The sequence below is a fragment of the Anabrus simplex genome, chromosome 14, assembly GCF_040414725.1.
Source record: "Anabrus simplex isolate iqAnaSimp1 chromosome 14, ASM4041472v1, whole genome shotgun sequence".
NCBI classification, from domain to species: Eukaryota; Metazoa; Arthropoda; class Insecta; order Orthoptera; family Tettigoniidae; genus Anabrus; species Anabrus simplex.
Genome location: NC_090278.1, coordinates 37,790,176 through 37,809,650, shown reverse-complemented (window position 1 = coordinate 37,809,650; position 19,475 = coordinate 37,790,176).

Sequence of the window (19,475 nt, the reverse complement as noted above, 5' to 3'; positions counted from 1 at the left end):
TCCTCGGGTTAAACTGCAGAGGTAGCAAGAAAGAATAAAGTTATGTGGCCATTACCTTGTAGATGTTCTAGCAAACGACGAAAAAGGCCGCCCGCCTCCTGCTTTGGCACACACACTCAGTAAGATGACGATCAATTGGCCAAGAAACGTGAAAAGCAGCAGTTTATAAACCATCAGGGAAGGTTCGAGATCATTCAAGATTAATCAGGACACACTGCTTAAATTTTATTGGCGGATCAAGGTGAGGAAGAAATACGGGATTGGTCGGAAATTAATTACAAAAATTCATGATTGGCTAGATTCAAAACTGGCGGAAAGAAAAGGAAGAATTGCCAACCCAAGAAATAAATGAACACAATCAGTTAAAAAAACCTAGAAATACAAAACTTCTTTAAATGGTATAACTTCTTACACTTTGCACCAGGGTGCATGATCATAGTTTTTTCTTGTGGTGTCATCTATGGAAGAAAGTCCAAACTTCTTGATGAATGGCAAACAAAACCAGGAGAAATTCAGTCAGTTTAGGAAACTTCACAATAACAAAAATTACATCATATTTCTGTGGTGACATCTTCTGAGTAAAGTTCTAAGTTGGTGTAGTTTCAGTTTCACTGTTTTACCAATAGAGGAGATCATTTTAGGCGCTGATCTTGAATGTGCGGCGTTGAGGTGTACCTTCCGGTATAATAATAATAATAATAATAATAATAATAATAATAATAATAATAATAATAATAATAATAATAATAATAATAATAATAATAATAATAATAATAATTTATAGCAAACAGCATAAAAGATTCCCTGACGCCGCAGTTGCGGAGTTGTTACTCAGTATCAAGGCCCCCTAATTAGAAATTGCCTAACCATTTAGAATCCTACTGCTTTGCCTCCTCCCTGAGAGGAGGGCCCTGACACTGGTGAAGTGCCAGATATGGAGGTAGCTTATTTCACAGGTTAACTACGTACATTCTTTCCATGTTACCGATCGCAAATATGTAAATGAAGTCTTGATAGAATTACACAGAGGAATTGCAACCTTCATGCGTTATTCATGTTTCCCAGCACATGATTTTGACGTCTGCACCGTATATCAGCCGACACAATTTCAGGTGTATTTATTACCAGCGTTCTAGCATTTTCTGTTTCCGTTCAACCGACATTCAAAGTTCTGAAAATCGAAACGGACGCATTGTATATACAAGAGGAGTATTGTTGAAATTAACAGAAGTCTATATGACCAAAATATGGCTTCCGATAGAGATAGCTAAAAATAAAATTCAGAAAACTCAATCGTCAAAAATTACCAGCGTTTCGCAAACACACATCGGAAGCCATATTTTGGTTATGCTAGCCCGGGAGGGCAATATAGCAAGTGGAGATGCTATTCTCCCCCAGTACGTCGACGCTGCATTGTGCTTATCACATGTATGGCTTGCAGTGCTGTCGCTACCGGCCAGTGTCTTGGAAAAGGTGCGCTATCCAACTGTGAGCCCATGCCGCACTCTGGGCGAAACACTGCTAATTTTTGACGATTGAGTTTTCTGAATTTTATTTTTAGAAGTCTATATGGTTTGATACCGTGGTCAGCCGGTTCGAATCCCTTGGTCGAAAATATTTTCACGATCAGAATGTTTGTTGGCAGGGTAGGAAACGGAGTGGGATACAATAATTTCTAATCAGTAGATTGTGTGCAAAAACCCTGAATTTAATTCCAAACCTCTCCGCAGTGGTTATATGGAGTGAAGGCATATGGCGCTCTTTATGGTGATTTGTTCATCGGATGGGGACGTAAAGTTTGAGCAGACCCCTTGCTGCTATTTGACAGAAGTAGTGTATGTGCCGGCACGGGTTTCACCCTCTCGCTTTCTACTATCATACCGTCGCCTCTGTACCAAAACCGCGAATCTCGATCAATCACTACTGATCTGCCTTTAGGGCAGTCGGCCAGGTGGAAGCTTCTCTATCTGTTGTTTTCCCAACCTTTTCTTAAATGATTGCAAAGAAATTGGAAATTTATTGAACATCTCCCTTTATTGAACATCTCTAACTCCCCTTCCAACTTGTCCTCTTGAATTCCAACTTTATCTTCATATTGTGATCTTCCCTAATTTCAAAGACGCCACTCAAACTTATTCGTCAACTGATGTCATTCCACGCCATCTCTCCACTGACAGCTCGTCTTCTTTCTCCCAGTTCTTCCCAGCCCAAACTCCGCAACATTTTTGTAACGCTACTCTTTTGTCGGAAATCACCCAGAACAAATCGAGCTGCTTTTCTTTGAAATTTTTCCAGTTCTTGAATCAAGTAATCCTTGTGAAAGTCCCATACACTGGAATCATACTCTAGTTGGGGTCTTACACGCCCTCTCCTTTACATCCTTACAGCAAACTCTAAATATCCTCATAACCATGTGCAGAAATCTGTACCCTTTAGCTACAATCATATTTATGTGATTACGCCAATGAAGATCTTAACATCAAGGTAGTTACAATGACAGTGGCAACTCTCTTCCAGTCTATTCTCTTAAGACTGATCACGCCTCCCAGCCACATATTGATATGCAGTCCATCAGAACAATTTTGTTGAGTTAATTTCCCTATGCGCGTGTGTAAAGAAAAATGAACTTTACTGTACCGGACTGTAGGAATGTCTTTTTGTATCTTTACCCTCTCCTAAAGTATGGTGTATTTTAGCTTCATGGATGTGATTATGCCATCCTTTTCTCTATGGATCTCAATTTCTTCCTTAAGATTTTAGTTTTTGTTTTGTTTGTTGAGATCTATTTTCCTGAGTGCGCCATTCCTGGTCATCAAGAGACATTCATTCGTCCATCCAGACAGTTGCACGCTTTCTGTCTATAATCTGTAAACCCCCGAATTTTCTAATAATAATAGCGGAAAGAACAGGTCTGCAAATTTCATATGAAAAGACAAAATGTATTATAACTGTTCAATGGCATGTGAGTCAGTCGTTGAGCCAGTGAAGGTTATGCTAAGGAAAAGATCAACGGGAATTGCTCGGAAAATATGTCCAGCAGCCACAGATCAAGTTGTCATACATCTAATTGTGTATAATAACCGGAATAACTCACTCATTCAAACAAGAAATTGGATGGACATAAAATAAGGACGGAGATTCATAAGCTCAGAACCCCGTGGTCATCGGATGTTTACAATCCTGGATGTCATTTAATATATGAGCACAGGCTAGCAAGTACAGTTTACATTTTCAACAGCAAGAATAAACAAGTCTACCACATGATATCCAGGTCCAGCAATAACGCGGCGGAGGCCAAGACTTAACGTTATAGGTTAAATGATCAACAAGGCGCTGAGGAAAATAAATCGATTGTATACGTCATGAAGATAAATAAATGGTGAAGTGTTCCTTTGTACATCTCCCTAATCAGAAGAGATGACGTTATCTCAGAGCCACTGCCTGCTCGATCTGCATCCGATGGCTGCTTATACTGCCTGCTCATTACAACATTTTAACATGGCACCGAATGAAACACTTCATTTACGAAGAACCACAGCAGGTGGCAGCACCAACCGGCTCCAGACCTGTCGGAATGAAATAGCGGGAAATAGGATAGCACCGGTACTGTACTTGTTTTCAGTGAGAACGGTGTACTGCTGCGTGCCTTTCTGCAAATCAAAGAAAGGGAAACCAGAATGCCGTGATATTTCATTCCATAAAATACCTTCAAGTACACAATTGCGTCGGAACAATATTATATATATATAAGTATATTCCCATCTCAGCCATCCTGGAAGTGTTCCGTGGTTTCTCACTTCTCCTCCAGGCATATGCATAGATGGTACCTAACTTAAGGCCATGGCCGCTTCCTTCCCTCTTCCTTCTGATTATTCCGTGATTTGCAGTCTACATTTCGTAAATGACGATTTCAAAGTGACCAGCAAAATGCGGAAATTAAAAACAGGATCTGTAACCAGCCCTTACCCTGATTATCCAGCTTATAAACAACCGCTAATTTCAACGATAATTAAGAGAAGGGATTCAAGCACAGAGACGTCTATAGAGCGTTCCAACCTTAAATTGCAGTACAGCAGTAATGGGATAATTCCGTCTCTTTCCTTCTCCCATGTTTTGCGGGTAGCGCTGTCCTACTCTAATGCAGCGGGTTTGCCAAATATCCGTAAATCAGAATGTTATCGGTCAAAATGGGTGAATATCGTGTTATGTACATAATTTCAAGGCGCATTTGATGCCATTAACAACAAAAATGCAAAAAATAATTTAGTGTGAAAATGGTAATAAAAATAAAAAAATACAAAAAATCTTCATTGCATAGAACTTATCATGTCACAACTCCTATTTTATATTCTTCATTTTCCTAATTTTTTCACTGCTGGTAAAGAAACATTTCAGCTCGATGTAGATAAGTTGGCTGAATGGTCAGCGCACTGGCCTTCGGTTCAGGAGTCCCGGTTTCGATTCCCGGCCGGGTCGGGGATTTTAACGTTATTTGGTTAATTCCAGTGGCTCGGGGGCTGTGTGTGTGTGGGTTCTTCAGCATTAGAAATCATCCTAGGTTGAGCCTTCATCTTCACAGACATGCAAGTCGCCTAATAGGCTGTCTGGAAGATTTTCGTGAGCCCCCTGAATCAGTGTGTGCCACTTTGGAAACTGCTTACCAGGCATTAGTGTGTGGTTATTTAGTGCGTGTAATCGAAGAAAAACAGAATGCAGCACGTGCTTGAATAACGTTTCCATCTCATTTAATGCATCCTCATTGTTGAACTTAATCAGACAGTCGGATAGAGGAGGCCTGTGCTATCCCCAGCAACGATTTATTGGGCCAATTATGGGGCTACAGAATTTTGTTGAGGCGGCTCTACCGTACTGCAAGGAATCTGCAAGTCTGTTCCAGACTATAAAGAAACTATGTTCTACCTTCTTTGTGCCAATGTAAGATTTTAAAGTGTTTTAGTAACAATAAGCACCAGGAACTGGTGTCAGAAACTTTGGTCGCCAAATTCGCGAAACCTCTACTTAGTAATGTAAGGAAGTACCATACAGAAAAAGTTTCCAGGTTTTCTTGTTCGTCGAAACCTCTTTCTCGAAAAGTGCTGAAGCTATAACTCGCTACAGCACCACTTTATACGTAAAATTCTTTCATTTTTCTGTTTCTTTCAGATTTTAAATTTTGCTGGTATGCTTATCTAGTTGTATTCACGCGATAACTGGGTCCGTCTGGTGCTGCCATCTAGCGGCAGATTGCTTGTAAGTCGTGTTACACATTTGAATATGGAATGAGCAGGCAGTATAAGCAGCCATCGGATGCAGATCGAGCAGGCAGTGCTCAGAGCTTATTTCCTCAAATGTCAAAAACATATGGAAGAGAAGTTACAAAGTATCGAACCTAGTACAGTAGAAGATATGAAACGCGGACCAATATTCTTAATGTAACAATTTAATGAACTTTTGTTTTTATGAACAATTCTATTGTAATGAGAAAAACTGAGATTGATGGTTGACATAATAGCAATTCACACGTCTTAAGAAGGAGCATTTGGAGTAATAGAATTTAAAGGAAATATTGAAAGAGGTAGTAGGAAGATAATAATATTGTATTAAATAACGATCCAATATTTGATGTTTAAATAAGGCGAGTCTTCTAGAATAATATTGGAATATTGTACAACGCCTATAGCACTGTATTTATTCTATTTATATAAGATTCAGGTCCTTGGACTCACAATGAATGAAGATTATTCCCTAGATGTAATGATGAGAGCCGACATGCAGAGTTAAAGGATTAGTGTCCTGACAGGCCCGGAATGGTGCTAGGATGAATGCCAAACTGAGACAGATGGAATGGGGATGAGAGCAGTGTTACGTGATCTTCACTGATAAGTATCCAAGATCTCATCTTCTTTATTCTGTCTGTAGACGCATAGTGGTAGAGTAGATTTTATTTCATCTCATAATGAAGTGATATTAATTGAAACAGCTTGAGTAACCTAATGCGATCGTCGCAAGGGCCCAGTGATACTCGTGATTACAGTTAAGTTCGATATGAAGGTATTGAGATCATTTGTCCTATGCGATATTCAGCTCGTAGAATACGCATTTTGTCGTGAGTTACCCGGAATTTCTTTATGAATACTGTGAATGTGATGAGGTGTTGTCTTCATAAGTTGAATCATACCAGCACTGCACAAATATTTTCGTGAGGTGATGTGATTTAATGTATATCTTAAGAAGGTCTTCTTGTGTGATAATATCATGTGCGTACATTGTACAGTTGCGAATATTTCGTGAGATCAGTGTCGTGATGATAGTGACATGTCTTATAATGTGGTAATATTCTTCGGATAGATGCTTGTGTGTTTCTTGTGGTAAGTATTGTGAATAAGTATGGTGCGCTTGAAGTATGGAGGATAGGATCGTCGATAAAGTGTTTTAATGATGAAATGGACTTATTGTATTAAATGTTTTGTTGAGAATAGGTATTATGGAATCGTCATAAGTAGTTTTTCGAAGGTTTTCAATGAACTTAGGATTAAGAAGTGGATTTAAGCGTTCATCGTACAAATTAAGAGAATCCGAGATAGGCAAGCAGTAAGGTTGTCATTAACTTTGTTGTGTAACATGTCCGAAGGTTATGAGTGGAGACTGGCATACGATGATCGAGACATTATTTTGCGGCATGATGTGGTACGGATACCGAATATTTTGAACGAATGATCACTGACAAGAGGTCTTCAACATTAAATAATCATAATATGGATGTAGTAGAGTGTCATATTAAGCAAATTATTACCACCTGGTGTAGTGTAAGTTGTGTTTTTTGTGTAGTTGCTTGTAGCATGAGTATTTGTAGATAGTAGACCTTCGCGACATTCTTTAAGGAGGGCAGTTCCGGCGAGACCAGATACCGTTAATCATTTCTAGATCTTGTTGATTACGATAGTATCAGCTAGATATTATGAACTTTTTTCCAGGTAGTGAACGTGAATTCCAGGGACGCGCTGTTCTTATTCGATTGAGTTATTGATAAAGCCAATTATAATGTCTTTTAATACAGTACGATCGCTTATTTAAGGATGGTCATGCTGATAACAGGTCATTATTAGGAAACTCAAGTTGATTAGCACTTAGGTGATAAATGAGAAGAACAATAGACTAATAGGGCATAGAGAGATGAAATCTTGAATAAAAGAACGATAAAAATAAGTGAAACATTTGATGTTATTATTTTATTTTATAACGGGCGGACAATTATTAATAATGAAATAACTGCATGAACGACACTAAATAGGCGGTAAGAACGGTAGGGGTAGACCAAGCAGATTAGAGCAGATGTAGGATGCAGCATTTATGTAGAAATGACAAGGTTATGACAGGATTGGGTAGCATGGAGAGCTGCACCAAACTAGTCTATGGACTGATGACTCAACAACAAATTATATATATATATATATATAATTCGCTGGGGCCATCAAGGGCCACGTTAAGTCTTGTTGCATTTGACACTGAACTTGGCCTTCTTTAGAGCCCAAATTTCCCTCATTCTTTGTGAGTGAACCCTCACCAAAGCTCTTCACGAAAATCAGATATCCATAATGGCGCTACAGGAAACAAGGTACCCAGATGAAGAGATTTTTGAATCCGAAGGCTACCGGATTTTCAAGAGCAAAGCGCAAAGAGGAATCCTCAATGGAGTTGTGATGCTTGGAACCGCGTTTGCTGTTAGAACCAAGATCCTTAAATCGGTTGCAAATTTCGAACCTGTGAATGACAGATTGTCTATACTCACAATTAAATGCGCGAACCAAACCTACGCCCTAGTTAACGCACATGCTCCTACAAACGATAAGAACAAGTCTGATCCACACGAAGTTGATAATTTCTGGGACTTACTGGATGAAAAATTAAACAAAATCCCCAAACACCATGTCAAGCTTCTTTTGGGTGACTTCAATGTCCAACTAGGACGTGAACAGAAGTACAAGAAAGTTATAGGAAATTACCCTGCTCACAAAAGAACCAATCCCAACGGCAAAAGACTGGTGTCCATTTGCGAAAATCACAACCTGCAGGTCATGTCGACCCACTTTCGCCATCTACCCAGAAAGCAAGTGACTTGGCGTTCTCCAGTCCAAGCTCTCGGAGAGTTCGAAATTGATCATGTTGCAATTTCCAGGAGAAACAGCCCTGAGATTATGAATGTCAAGGTAAAGAAAGGCATCAATGTGGCCTCAGATCATTATATGTCTCTTATCAAATTCAAACCAATTCCCGCAAACACAAGGAAGACAACCAAACAGATCACACGCTTCGACAATGATAAACTTCGGCAAAGGGTTGAGGAGTTCCTGGAGAAGGCTAGACCAAATGACTGTGACTTTAACAACGCCAAAAGTCTCCTTGTTGAGGCCGCCAAAGACGTTGCAGAAATCAAAGAGAAGCAAAAAGCATGCCTGGTGGAATGGTACCTGCGAATCAGTCCTCCAAGAAAGATTCAATGCGTAGAAACAGTACTACTCTACGAAATCAGAAAATGATTGGGAAACCTACAAAACCCAACGTGCCCAAGTAGCTAGGGTGTTCAGAACTGAGAAACGTAAATACGAAAAATCTCTCATTGAAAAGATAGAACAAAACTTTAGGAAGAATGAAAGCAGAGAGTACTACAGAGCCTTCAAACGTAAACTCACTGGCTATAAACCACCATCTCTATGCTTTGAGCGAACGGACGGCACACTGGCGACGTCAAATGAAGAAAATTGCAGCATTCTGGCAGATTACTTCAAGAATTTACTTAATTGCTCTAAACCGCAAAGCGCCATTGAGACCAAGGAACCCTTACTCAGGTACCCAGATTCCAGACCACCCGACAGAGATGAAATCAAGCGCCACATTGCCCGTCTCAAAAATAACAAAGCGCCGGGGGAAGACTCAGTAGTAGCAGAACTATGGAAATATGCCCCAGAGGAATCACTTGATATCTTGCAAAAGCAAATGGAAGAAATTTGGAACAAGGAGACCCTACCCGAAGATTGGAAAATAGCTTTGATCCATCCATTACACAAAAAAGGCAGCATGAAGAACATCAACAACTACAGAGGAATATCTTTGCTACCCGTGACTTACATACTTCTATCACTTGCCATCCTGGAGCGTTTGGAAGCACAAGTCGAACATCAAATAGGTGAATACCAAGGAGGGTTCAGAAAAGGTCGCAGATCCAAAATCTCAAAACGATCATCAGAAGTTGTATACTAGGGTCCAAGCAGTATGTGTCTGTCTTTGTGGACTTTAAGAAAGCGTACGACTCCATTGACCGGGAAGTCCTGCTAAACATCTGAAATGAATTTGGAGTTGATTTGAAACTGCTGGCATGAATTAGAGCCACCCTGACCGATACAAAATCCAAGGTGAAGTTCCACGGATGTCTCTCGCATTCCTTTGACATCAAAACAGGTGTCCGACAAGGTGATGGGCTATCCCCGATACTCTTCAACTGTGTTCTTGAAAAGATCATCAGAACCTGGCGGGTGAGATTACAGGAAACCAACTACAGTCCATTGAGAATAGGAACCAAATCCAAGGGGATCGCAACAGACTGCTTAGCATTTGCCGATGATATTGCTGTTCTCTCAAACGACATAGAAACCGCTAGAGCTCAAGTTGAAATTTTAAAGGAAATTGCTAAACAAACTGGTTTGCAGATATCGTTTGAAAAAACAGAAGTAATGACTAACATCAAAGAGGCTCCACCAAAACTCCATACAAAATACGGGGACATCACCAGAGTAGACAAATTCAAATACCTGGGTGAGATCATTAAAACATTATTATTATTATTATTATTATTTATTTATTTATTTATTTATTTATTTATTTATTGTCCAATTTAAATTTTTAATGATGGTGAATGATGATGATATTAGCCAACAAGGAGTTTGATTTCATTTTATTTGATTATTATCTAACCACGCTGCGATGTAAATATTATTGTTATTAGTTTAGTTTTTCATTAAATCGGAAGATCCTTCCAAGAAACTAACATTATGATATTCTCTTTTATTTAAATGAGATATATTTTAGCCTTGCCTAGTCAGTTGAACAATTATTTGTTACGATAATAAGGGCCCTGCATGAAATGTCAGTAGAACTGCATCGATACTAATCGAATGTCCATGCCCTGAGTGGAATCTAATGTATCAGCGTTGACTCTGGCCGAGCTACTTGAGGTACGATAGATCTATCAATGGTTAGTGAGTCGTGTTTTCCTGTCATCCCAATATTTTTTCACCCTTTCAGATCTTGCCTTCCTCTCTTCTTCAGAAATTCTGTATAGTCGTTTGCGCTTCACCCTGTCCTGAAACCTCTTTATTTTATCTTTAGTTATTTTCTTCGCGGATCCATCTACAAGCATCTCTTCTGTAATTTGGAACTCTCGTAAGTCCTTCTCAGTTTCCTTAAACCAGTTCGGCTTGGTTTTCTTTTTTGCGGAATTCCAAGTTATCCTTTTCGGGTCCGTTCTTAGGATATGGCCATACAAGTCAATTCTGCTTTTCCTTATTGTGTCGGAAATCTTTTCTGTTTTCCTATATAGGATTTCATTGCTGATGTGTGAAAGTTTGTTATTATGAAATTTGGGGTCTAGAATTTTTAATAGTATTTTCTTTTTCTTTATCTCCAACTTTTCCATTGGACCATATGTAGTTATGAACAGTGTTTCTGTAGCATAAAGGGCTTCAGGCTTGACTACTGTATTATAATGTCTGATCTGGGAATTCCAGGAGAGGGATATTTTGTTATAGGTGTCTTTCGTAAGCTGGAAGGCTGTTTCTATTTTGGTTCGTCGAGATTCCATTGCTTTCTTCTCAAGACCATTCCAACTGATCCATTCACTGTATGTATGTTGGGTATTCAGCCCGAAGTTAAAGTATTTGAAATCTGTGACGATCTCTATTTTTTTGTTTCCCGACTTTCAAACATTTTGGAGGATTCTTAATGTTGGTTATTATTGTGGTCTTTCCTAACGCGATTTTGAGACCTATCTTCTCTGCTTGGTTCCACAGTTCGAAGGAGTGCTCCTTGGCTTCCTCCCACGTCTCAGTTAGTAAGGTCATGTCGTCTTCGGAAGCTAAATATTTGATCTTGATACCCTTGTTTACCGATTATTATTATTATTATTATTATTATTATTATTATTAATATTAATATTATTACTTAAATGAAAACATGTCAGAAAGATTTTGTGAAGAAATAATAGTAATTACCAGTCCAACTAAAATATTTTAACTTTTTCTCCTGCAGCCTTTGATATAGACACTTTTTCATTATAGAAAAATGAACAAGAAAAACTTACAACCCTCCATACCTCCTATACTTTAGAATACTATAAAATAATTGTTGCCAATTTTCTTTCCAGTTCACCTTCTACTCAAATATTAAGTTTCCTGTCTGGTATATATTGCATGATACTTCGCTAACAGACAGACTCAGATGAAACTGAAGGTGGAATTCATTACACTGTATGTACACTTCACCCGAGAAGGAACGAAGTGTTAGACTGTACACCGATATAGCCAGATGTGTGCTACGAATACACAAGCTACCTCCAAGCCACGCTCTGCCTTATGCCTTTCTCTGTACATTCTCACCAAGATCTTTCAATCTCAGGCTCTCACTTCTATTGTTCTTTCACCGTGTTGGTCCGTGGTTTAGCAGCTCGTGTCTCAGGATGATTCCTCAATTTTCTTCTGCTGGTTTTGTGCCGCCTCACCTTAGATGTTCTCTTCCTCTGTAAGCCAACCGAGATGAACTTCCAATTTCTCCCGAAGACTGGTTATTTTCTGCGGCTGTATCTCCGAGTTCATTCTTTCCAGTAGCCTGAAAGGTCAGTACGTAGTAATGCTCGGTCTTTGAATGTTAAAAGCTTAGCGTAAAATCGTGAAAAATCGTATATATATTCAACTATGGCAATCCACATCACATTTGAGTGTTAAGCTATTAGCACCAGTTAAGAATTGCTGGCACATCTAATACACTGAACGTATGTTGAACATTAAAGCTTGAAATTTTCTTCATCAAACGAAAACGAAAAATAATTCATGCAGTAGAGGGTTAACTTTGTGGACAGCTTAAATCTTTCTCATAAACTTACTTTCCTTTCTCGTAATTGAAGGACATTCGGTTTTGACCTGTGTCTCTGTAGCGTAGAAGCATTACAGTCTAACTATTGCAGCTTAATATGCCTGTGAATACATTCTCTGTAGTTCTAATACCGAAAGAAGCGTTTTGACTGCTAGTGCAGGAGGGAGAGGGTACTGTAGTGCCGTTGCTGAGAAGTGAAAGGTGCGGTAACTCCCAGTGGACAGCAGGCTCGTCTCCATGGCGTCCCCAGTGTGTCCGCCCACGTTTCTATGGTAACCATACCCCTACTACCTTCTGTCCAGCCAGAGAGGCAGTAAACGGACCCCCCCCTGCGCTAGCTGTCAGAACGCTTCTTTTATTATTAGAACTATAGTATACCTGAGCTAACTAGCAAATAATGTGCAAGAGCCTACTATGCAACTCCAAACACTATGCTAAAACAGGTCTCTTGAACAACATCGGTAAGACCGAGTTCGTTACCAATATAAAAGACGCCCCTAGAACGATCAGTGTCTGTGACACCAAGCGTATCACGAGACGAAAAACTGTGCACTACCTTGACGAGTGAATTTCAGACCTTAGTGAAATGGTTGTTCTCGAGCAGAGGAGAATCAAACTAGACAAGGCATAGCATGCCAACAGATAACTGTACACCTCAAAACACCTCTCGATGAACGTCAAACTAAGGCAACAGTCATACCGTCAGTCCTCTACGCAGCACAGTGCCTGTCTCTAACTAAGAAGACCTCCCACTAAGAGCCCTCGAAGTAGAATAGAGGAAGTTTCTGCAAGGATCCCATCAGATGGAAGGCGATGGTACAAACCAAACCGCGAACACTACCAACACCAAGAAACCCTCACAGATGCCATGAGAAGAAAACGGCTAGCTTTCTACGGACACCTGTATAGAATGGATTTCAAAGTAGCCAGCAAGGGATCGCAGTGGATCCAACAGGTAGAGAAGGATATGGCAGAATTTAATATTACTAATGCCATCATAAACAGGAGCAACTACCGTTCAGCATCCAAAAGCCGCCCCTTCCTAACAATCCCTTACAGAATCTAAGCACAATAAGAGCAGGAAATAGTCCGAGCAACGCGAAATAGAGTTCAGTCAGAGAATGAAGGATTACTGAGCCAACAGAAAAGGTCAAAGTACCGAAATGACCGTACCAACCAGACCGACCATTAAGAACGCCACAACCGACAAACATCAAAAACAACAACACAGCTAAAGCACAAGCACCGTGGTCCTAAGGTGGCCCAAACGAACTTTAAATAAATAAATAAATAAATAAATAAATAAATAAATAAATAAATAAATAAATAAATAAATAAATAAATAAATAAATAAATAAATAAATAAATAAATAAATAAATAAATAAATAAATAAATAAATAAATAAATAAATAAATAAATAAGAACGATTTTCGGTGGAGACGTCATATGAGGTGAATGAAGGGGTACAGCTTGCTTAGGATAACAATGGACTTGGACATTGAGAATAATACAAGCCAACAGCCACGGCCTGGCGCCCGGTGATTCCGCCTCTTCGGACCATTGAAGAAACACCTGAGTGGTGAGAGTTTCAACGACCATATGGCCGTCCCCACCGACGGTAAACACCAGCACGGTCAAGTAAAAGCCTCATTCCGGTAATGTAAACTCCCTCACAGAGACTGTGTAAACTTCCTTACAGAGACTGTGTAAACTCCCTCACAGAGACTGTGCAAACTCGCTCAAGGAGACTGTGTGAACTCCCTCACGGAGACTGTGCAAACTCCCTCACGGATCGCTCACGGAGACTGTGTAAACTCCCTCACGGTGACTTTGTAACCACCCTCATGGAGACTATGTTACTCGCTCAAGGAGACTGTGTAAACTCCCTCACGGAGACTGTGCAAACTCGCTCAAGGAGACTGTGTGAACTCCCTCACGGAGACTGTGCAAACTCCCTCACGGATCGCTCACGGAGACTGTGTAAACTCCCTCACGGTGACTTTGTAACCACCCTCATGGAGACTATGTTACTCGCTCAAGGAGACTGTGTAAACTCCCTCACGGAGACTGTGCAAACTCGCTCAAGGAGACTGTGTGAACTCCCTCACGGAGACTGTGCAAACTCCCTCACGGATCGCTCACGGAGACTGTGTAAACTCCCTCACGGTGACTTTATAACCACCCTCATGGAGACTATGTTACTCGCTCAAGGAGACTGTGTGAACTCCCTCACGGAGACTGTGCAAACTCGCTCAAGGAGCCTGTGTGAACTCCCTCACGGAGACTGTGCAAACTCGCTCACGGAGACTGTGCAAACTCACTCACGGAGACTGTGTAAACTCCCTCACGGTGACTGTGCAAACTCGCTCAAGGAGACTGTGTGAACTCCCTCACGGAGACTGTGCAAACTCGCTCACGGAGACTGTGCAAACTCGCTCACGGAGACTGTGTAAACTCCCTCACGGTGACTTTGTAACCACCTTCATGGAGACTATATAAACTCGCTCACGGAGACTCTGTAAACTCCCTCACGACGACTGTGTAAACTCCTTCACGAAGACTGTGTAAACTCCTTCACGAAGACTCTGTAAACTCCCTCACCACGACTGTGTAAACTCCTTCACGAAGACTGTGTAAACTCCTTCACGAAGACTCTGTAAACTCCCTCACGACGACTGTGTAAACTCCTTCACGGAGACTGTGTAAACTCCTTCACGAAGACTGTGTAAACTCCTTCACGAAGACTATGTAAACTCCCTCACGACGACTGTGTAAACTCCTTCACGAAGACTGTGTAAACTCCTTCACGAAGACTCTGTAAACTCCCTCACGACGACTGTGTAAACTCCTTCACGGAGACTGTGTAAACTCCTTCACGAAGACTGTGTAAATTCCTTCACGAAGACTCTGTAAACTCCCTCACGACGACTGTGTAAACTCCTTCACGGAGACTATGTAAACTCCTTCACGGAGACTATGTAAACTCCTTCACGAAGACTGTGTAAACTCCTTCACGAAGACTCTGAAAACTCCCTCACGACGACTGTGTAAACTCCTTCACGAAGACTGTGTAAACTCCTTCACGAAGACTGTGTAAACTCCTTCACGAAGACTGTGTAAACTCCTTCTCGAAGACTGTGTAAACTCCTTCACGAAGACTGTGTAAACTCCCTCACGACGACTGTGTAAACTCCTTCACGAAGACTGTGTAAACTCCCTCACGACGACTGTGTAAACTCCTTCACGAAGACTATGTAAACTCCTTCACGAAGACTGTGTAAACTCCCTCACGACGACTGTGTAAACTCCTTCACGAAGACTATGTAAACTCCTTCACGAAGACTATGTAAACTCCCTCACGACGACTGTGTAAACTCCTTCACGAAGACTATGTAAACTCCTTCACGAAGACTGTGTAAACTCCTTCACGAAGACTGTGTAAACTCCTTCACGGAGACTATGTAAACTCCTTCACGAAGACTGTGTAAACTCCCTCACGACGACAGTGTAAACTCCTTCACGAAGACTATGTAAACTCCTTCACGAAGACTATGTAAACTCCCTCACGGAGACTATGTAAACTCCTTCACGAAGACTATGTAAACTCCCTCACGGAGACTATGTAAACTCCTTCACGAAGACTATGTAAACTCCCTCACGGAGACTATGTAAACTCCTTCACGAAGACTATGTAAACTCCCTCACGGATACTGTGTAAACTCCTTCACGAAGACTGTGTAAACTCCTTCACGGAGACTGTGTAAACTCCTTCACGAAGACTGTGTAAACTCCTTCACGAAGACTGTGTAAACTCCTTCACGGAGACTGTGTAAACTCCTTCACGGAGACTATGTAAACTCCTTCACGGAGACTGTGTAAACTCCTTCACGAAGACTATGTAAACTCCTTCACGGAGACTATGTAAACTCCTTCACGAAGACTATGTAAACTCCCTCACGGAGACTATGTAAACTCCTTCACGAAGACTATGTAAACTCCCTCACGGAGACTATGTAAACTCCTTCACGAAGACTGTGTAAACTCCTTCACGAAGACTGTGTAAACTCCTTCACGGAGACTGTGTAAACTCCTTCACGAAGACTATGTAAACTCCTTCACGAAGACTATGTAAACTCCCTCACGGAGACTATGTAAACTCCTTCACGAAGACTGCGTAAACTCCTTCACGAAGACTGTGTAAACTCCTTCACGGAGACTATGTAAACTCACTCACGGAGACTATGTAAACTCCTTCACGAAGACTGCGTAAACTCCTTCACGAAGACTGTGTAAACTCCTTTACGGAGACTGTGTAAACTCCTTCACGGAGACTATGTAAACTCCTTCACGGAGACTGTGTAAACTCCTTCACGAAGACTATGTAAACTCCTTCACGGAGACTATGTAAACTCCTTCACGGAGACTATGTAAACTCCTTCACGAAGACTATGTAAACTCCTTCACGGAGACTGTGTAAACTCCTTCACGAAGACTATGTAAACTCCTTCACGAAGACTGTGTAAACTCCTTCACGAAGACTATGTAAACTCCTTCACGGAGACTGTGTAAACTCCCTCACGGAGACTATGTAAACTCCTTCACGAAGACTGTGTAAACTCCTTCACGGAGACTATGTAAACTCCTTCACGAAGACTGTGTAAACTCCTTCACGGAGACTATGTAAACTCCTTCACGGAGACTGTGTAAACTCCCTCACGGAGACTATGTAAACTCCTTCACGAAGACTGTGTAAACTCCTTCACGGAGACTATGTAAACTCCTTCACGGAGACTATGTAAACTCCTTCACGGAGACTGTGTAAACTCCTTCACGAAGACTGTGTAAACTCCTTCACGGAGACTATGTAAACTCCTTCACGAAGACTGTGTAAACTCCTTCACGAAGACTGTGTAAACTCCTTCACGGAGACTATGTAAACTCCTTCACGAAGACTGTGTAAACTCCTTCACGGAGACTGTGTAAACTCCTTCACGGAGACTATGTAAACTCCTTCACGAAGACTGTGTAAACTCCCTCACGAAGACTGTGTAAACTCCCTCACGACGACTGTGTAAACTCCTTCACGGAGACTATGTAAACTCCTTCACGAAGACTATGTAAACTCCCTCACGGAAACTATGTAAACTCTCTCTCTCTCCCTCTCTCAGATACTATACTCTTTCAATGGCCTCTAGGTCGAGTAAAAGGAACCATTGAAAGTTATAATAAAATAGATCAACAGAAACTGTGCAGAAGTACACGTCCAGCCGGAATATATATACGTCCAAATACGTACGTAAACCGAGATAACTCGCTCATTTAAGAGGAAATTTAATGGAGTGAAATCAGGAGAAATTCATAATCTCATAGCCCCGTGGTATTCTGATGATTGAGTTAAGAAAACATGAGTTGGGATACGAATAGAGACCGGCAAATAAAAGATCACATCAACAGCTGTGAAGAAGTTAAATCTCATATGTACCATTCAGGTCTAGAAACGTCTCGCACCGAGCTCGATAGCTGCAGTCGCTTAAGTGCGGCCAGTATCCAGTAATCGGGAGATAATGGGTTCGAGCCCCACTGTCGACGGTCCTGAAGATGGTTTTCCGTGGTGTCCCATTTTCACACCAGGCAAATGCCGGGGCTGTACCTTAATTAAGGCCACGGCCGCTTCCTTCCAACTCCTCGGCCTTTCCTCTCCCATCGTCGCCCTAAGACATATCTGTGTTGGCGCGACGTAAAAGCAAATTAGAAAAAAAAAAAAAAATAGAAACGTCACGCGGTGGAGGCCATGGAATGGTTTGGAATAGTGCAAGTTTAATCATCAAGAAGGCGTGTGCGGAGTAATGGATCGTATGCATTGGGAAGATAAATGAGTGGCAGAGTGTGTTCCTTTGCGTATGTCTCTGAATGAAGAGAGCGACTGTGTTAGACAAAATGTTCCTCAAATGTCAAAAACAGATATAAGGGAGATTACAGCATAGTAATCATAAAATGCGAACCGAAGTTCTATTGTAATATTATAAAGTAAGATTTTGTTTTTATGACAATGAATGAAAAAAACATCGAAGAAGGTTGATTAAAGAACAGCTCTGGTACACGTTGAGAAGGAATTGATGAGATTATAAAGAATTTTAAGATATTGTAAGGTTTTAAAGAGCTCAATAACCGATTAAACAACGTCAATATACGAAAGGCGAGTGTCGTACACAAAATTGAGATAATTCAAAATCTGTTTGCACTGTACTAATATCATTTGTACGAGTTTCAGGGTGGAAGAGCAACGAGACTGGTTATTATTAAGATGAATCCAATCAAGGCGGAAATGTGGGCCTAAGTCAAGACCGGTATCTTGATGGGTCCGAGTTCAGATGGAATAACCACAATGATATGGAAATGAATGTCCATGGCTACCGCAACCAAAAGGATGGGATGAGCACCAGAGTCGTCAAATGATAAGTACCCAGCATTGTCGTCCTTTATTCTATCTGTAGAGAGCTTATGGTAGTATTAGATTTGTTACCACATGATGCAGGTGACCTAAAGAGTAACTTATACAGCTTGAGATACCTAACGTGATTGTCATTATGTATTTGTCAGAGAATGATAACCTGATCATCGGTAAGAGTAACAATTCGGTTGTTCGTGAATGTCAGGTGATGAAGGCATACAAGTGTGGTAATATTTTATGGAATTTCCTGATACTGTCTGAATGATTATAAGAGTCTATTCGTAAATAAGGTAATATTGAGTGCTGCGTATGTAATTCCAGTGAGTGATTATACGTAACTAATGTCAGAGTCGAGTTCTTCTATAGAATGATTTGTGTCGCGTAATAATTTAGTGAAGTGCGAGTATGCTGTCAATTATGAGATGATTTTATACGCGAATAGGTGAGGTTCTTCGGATACATGCGCTTGTGTATTTAGAAAGATGATGTAGGCATGGTGCACATTTTGAGGTAAGATATGGTAAATGATAAGATCGTCGAGAATATTATGGTGATGTAATGTGATTATTATGATAATGTGGTTTATTGAGATTGATACTACGGCAATGTAGTGAGTCTTCGGGAATGTCAATGAACCTAGATTGGTAATGGTTTAAAAGAGATATTCATCATGCAATGTTTTAAAGATTTTCGGATAGGCAAGCGATATGATGTGATGATAGTATTTTCAAAAGGTATCCCGGAGATATTAAATGTTGAGCGTGTGAAAATCATCGAAATATGAATTTATGGCGCGGCATGAAGGTAAGGCGAGTGTATTAACAGAGGATCTTCGATAAATGACACGAATATACAGTGAGATGTGTTGTCTTAGAGGTTAAT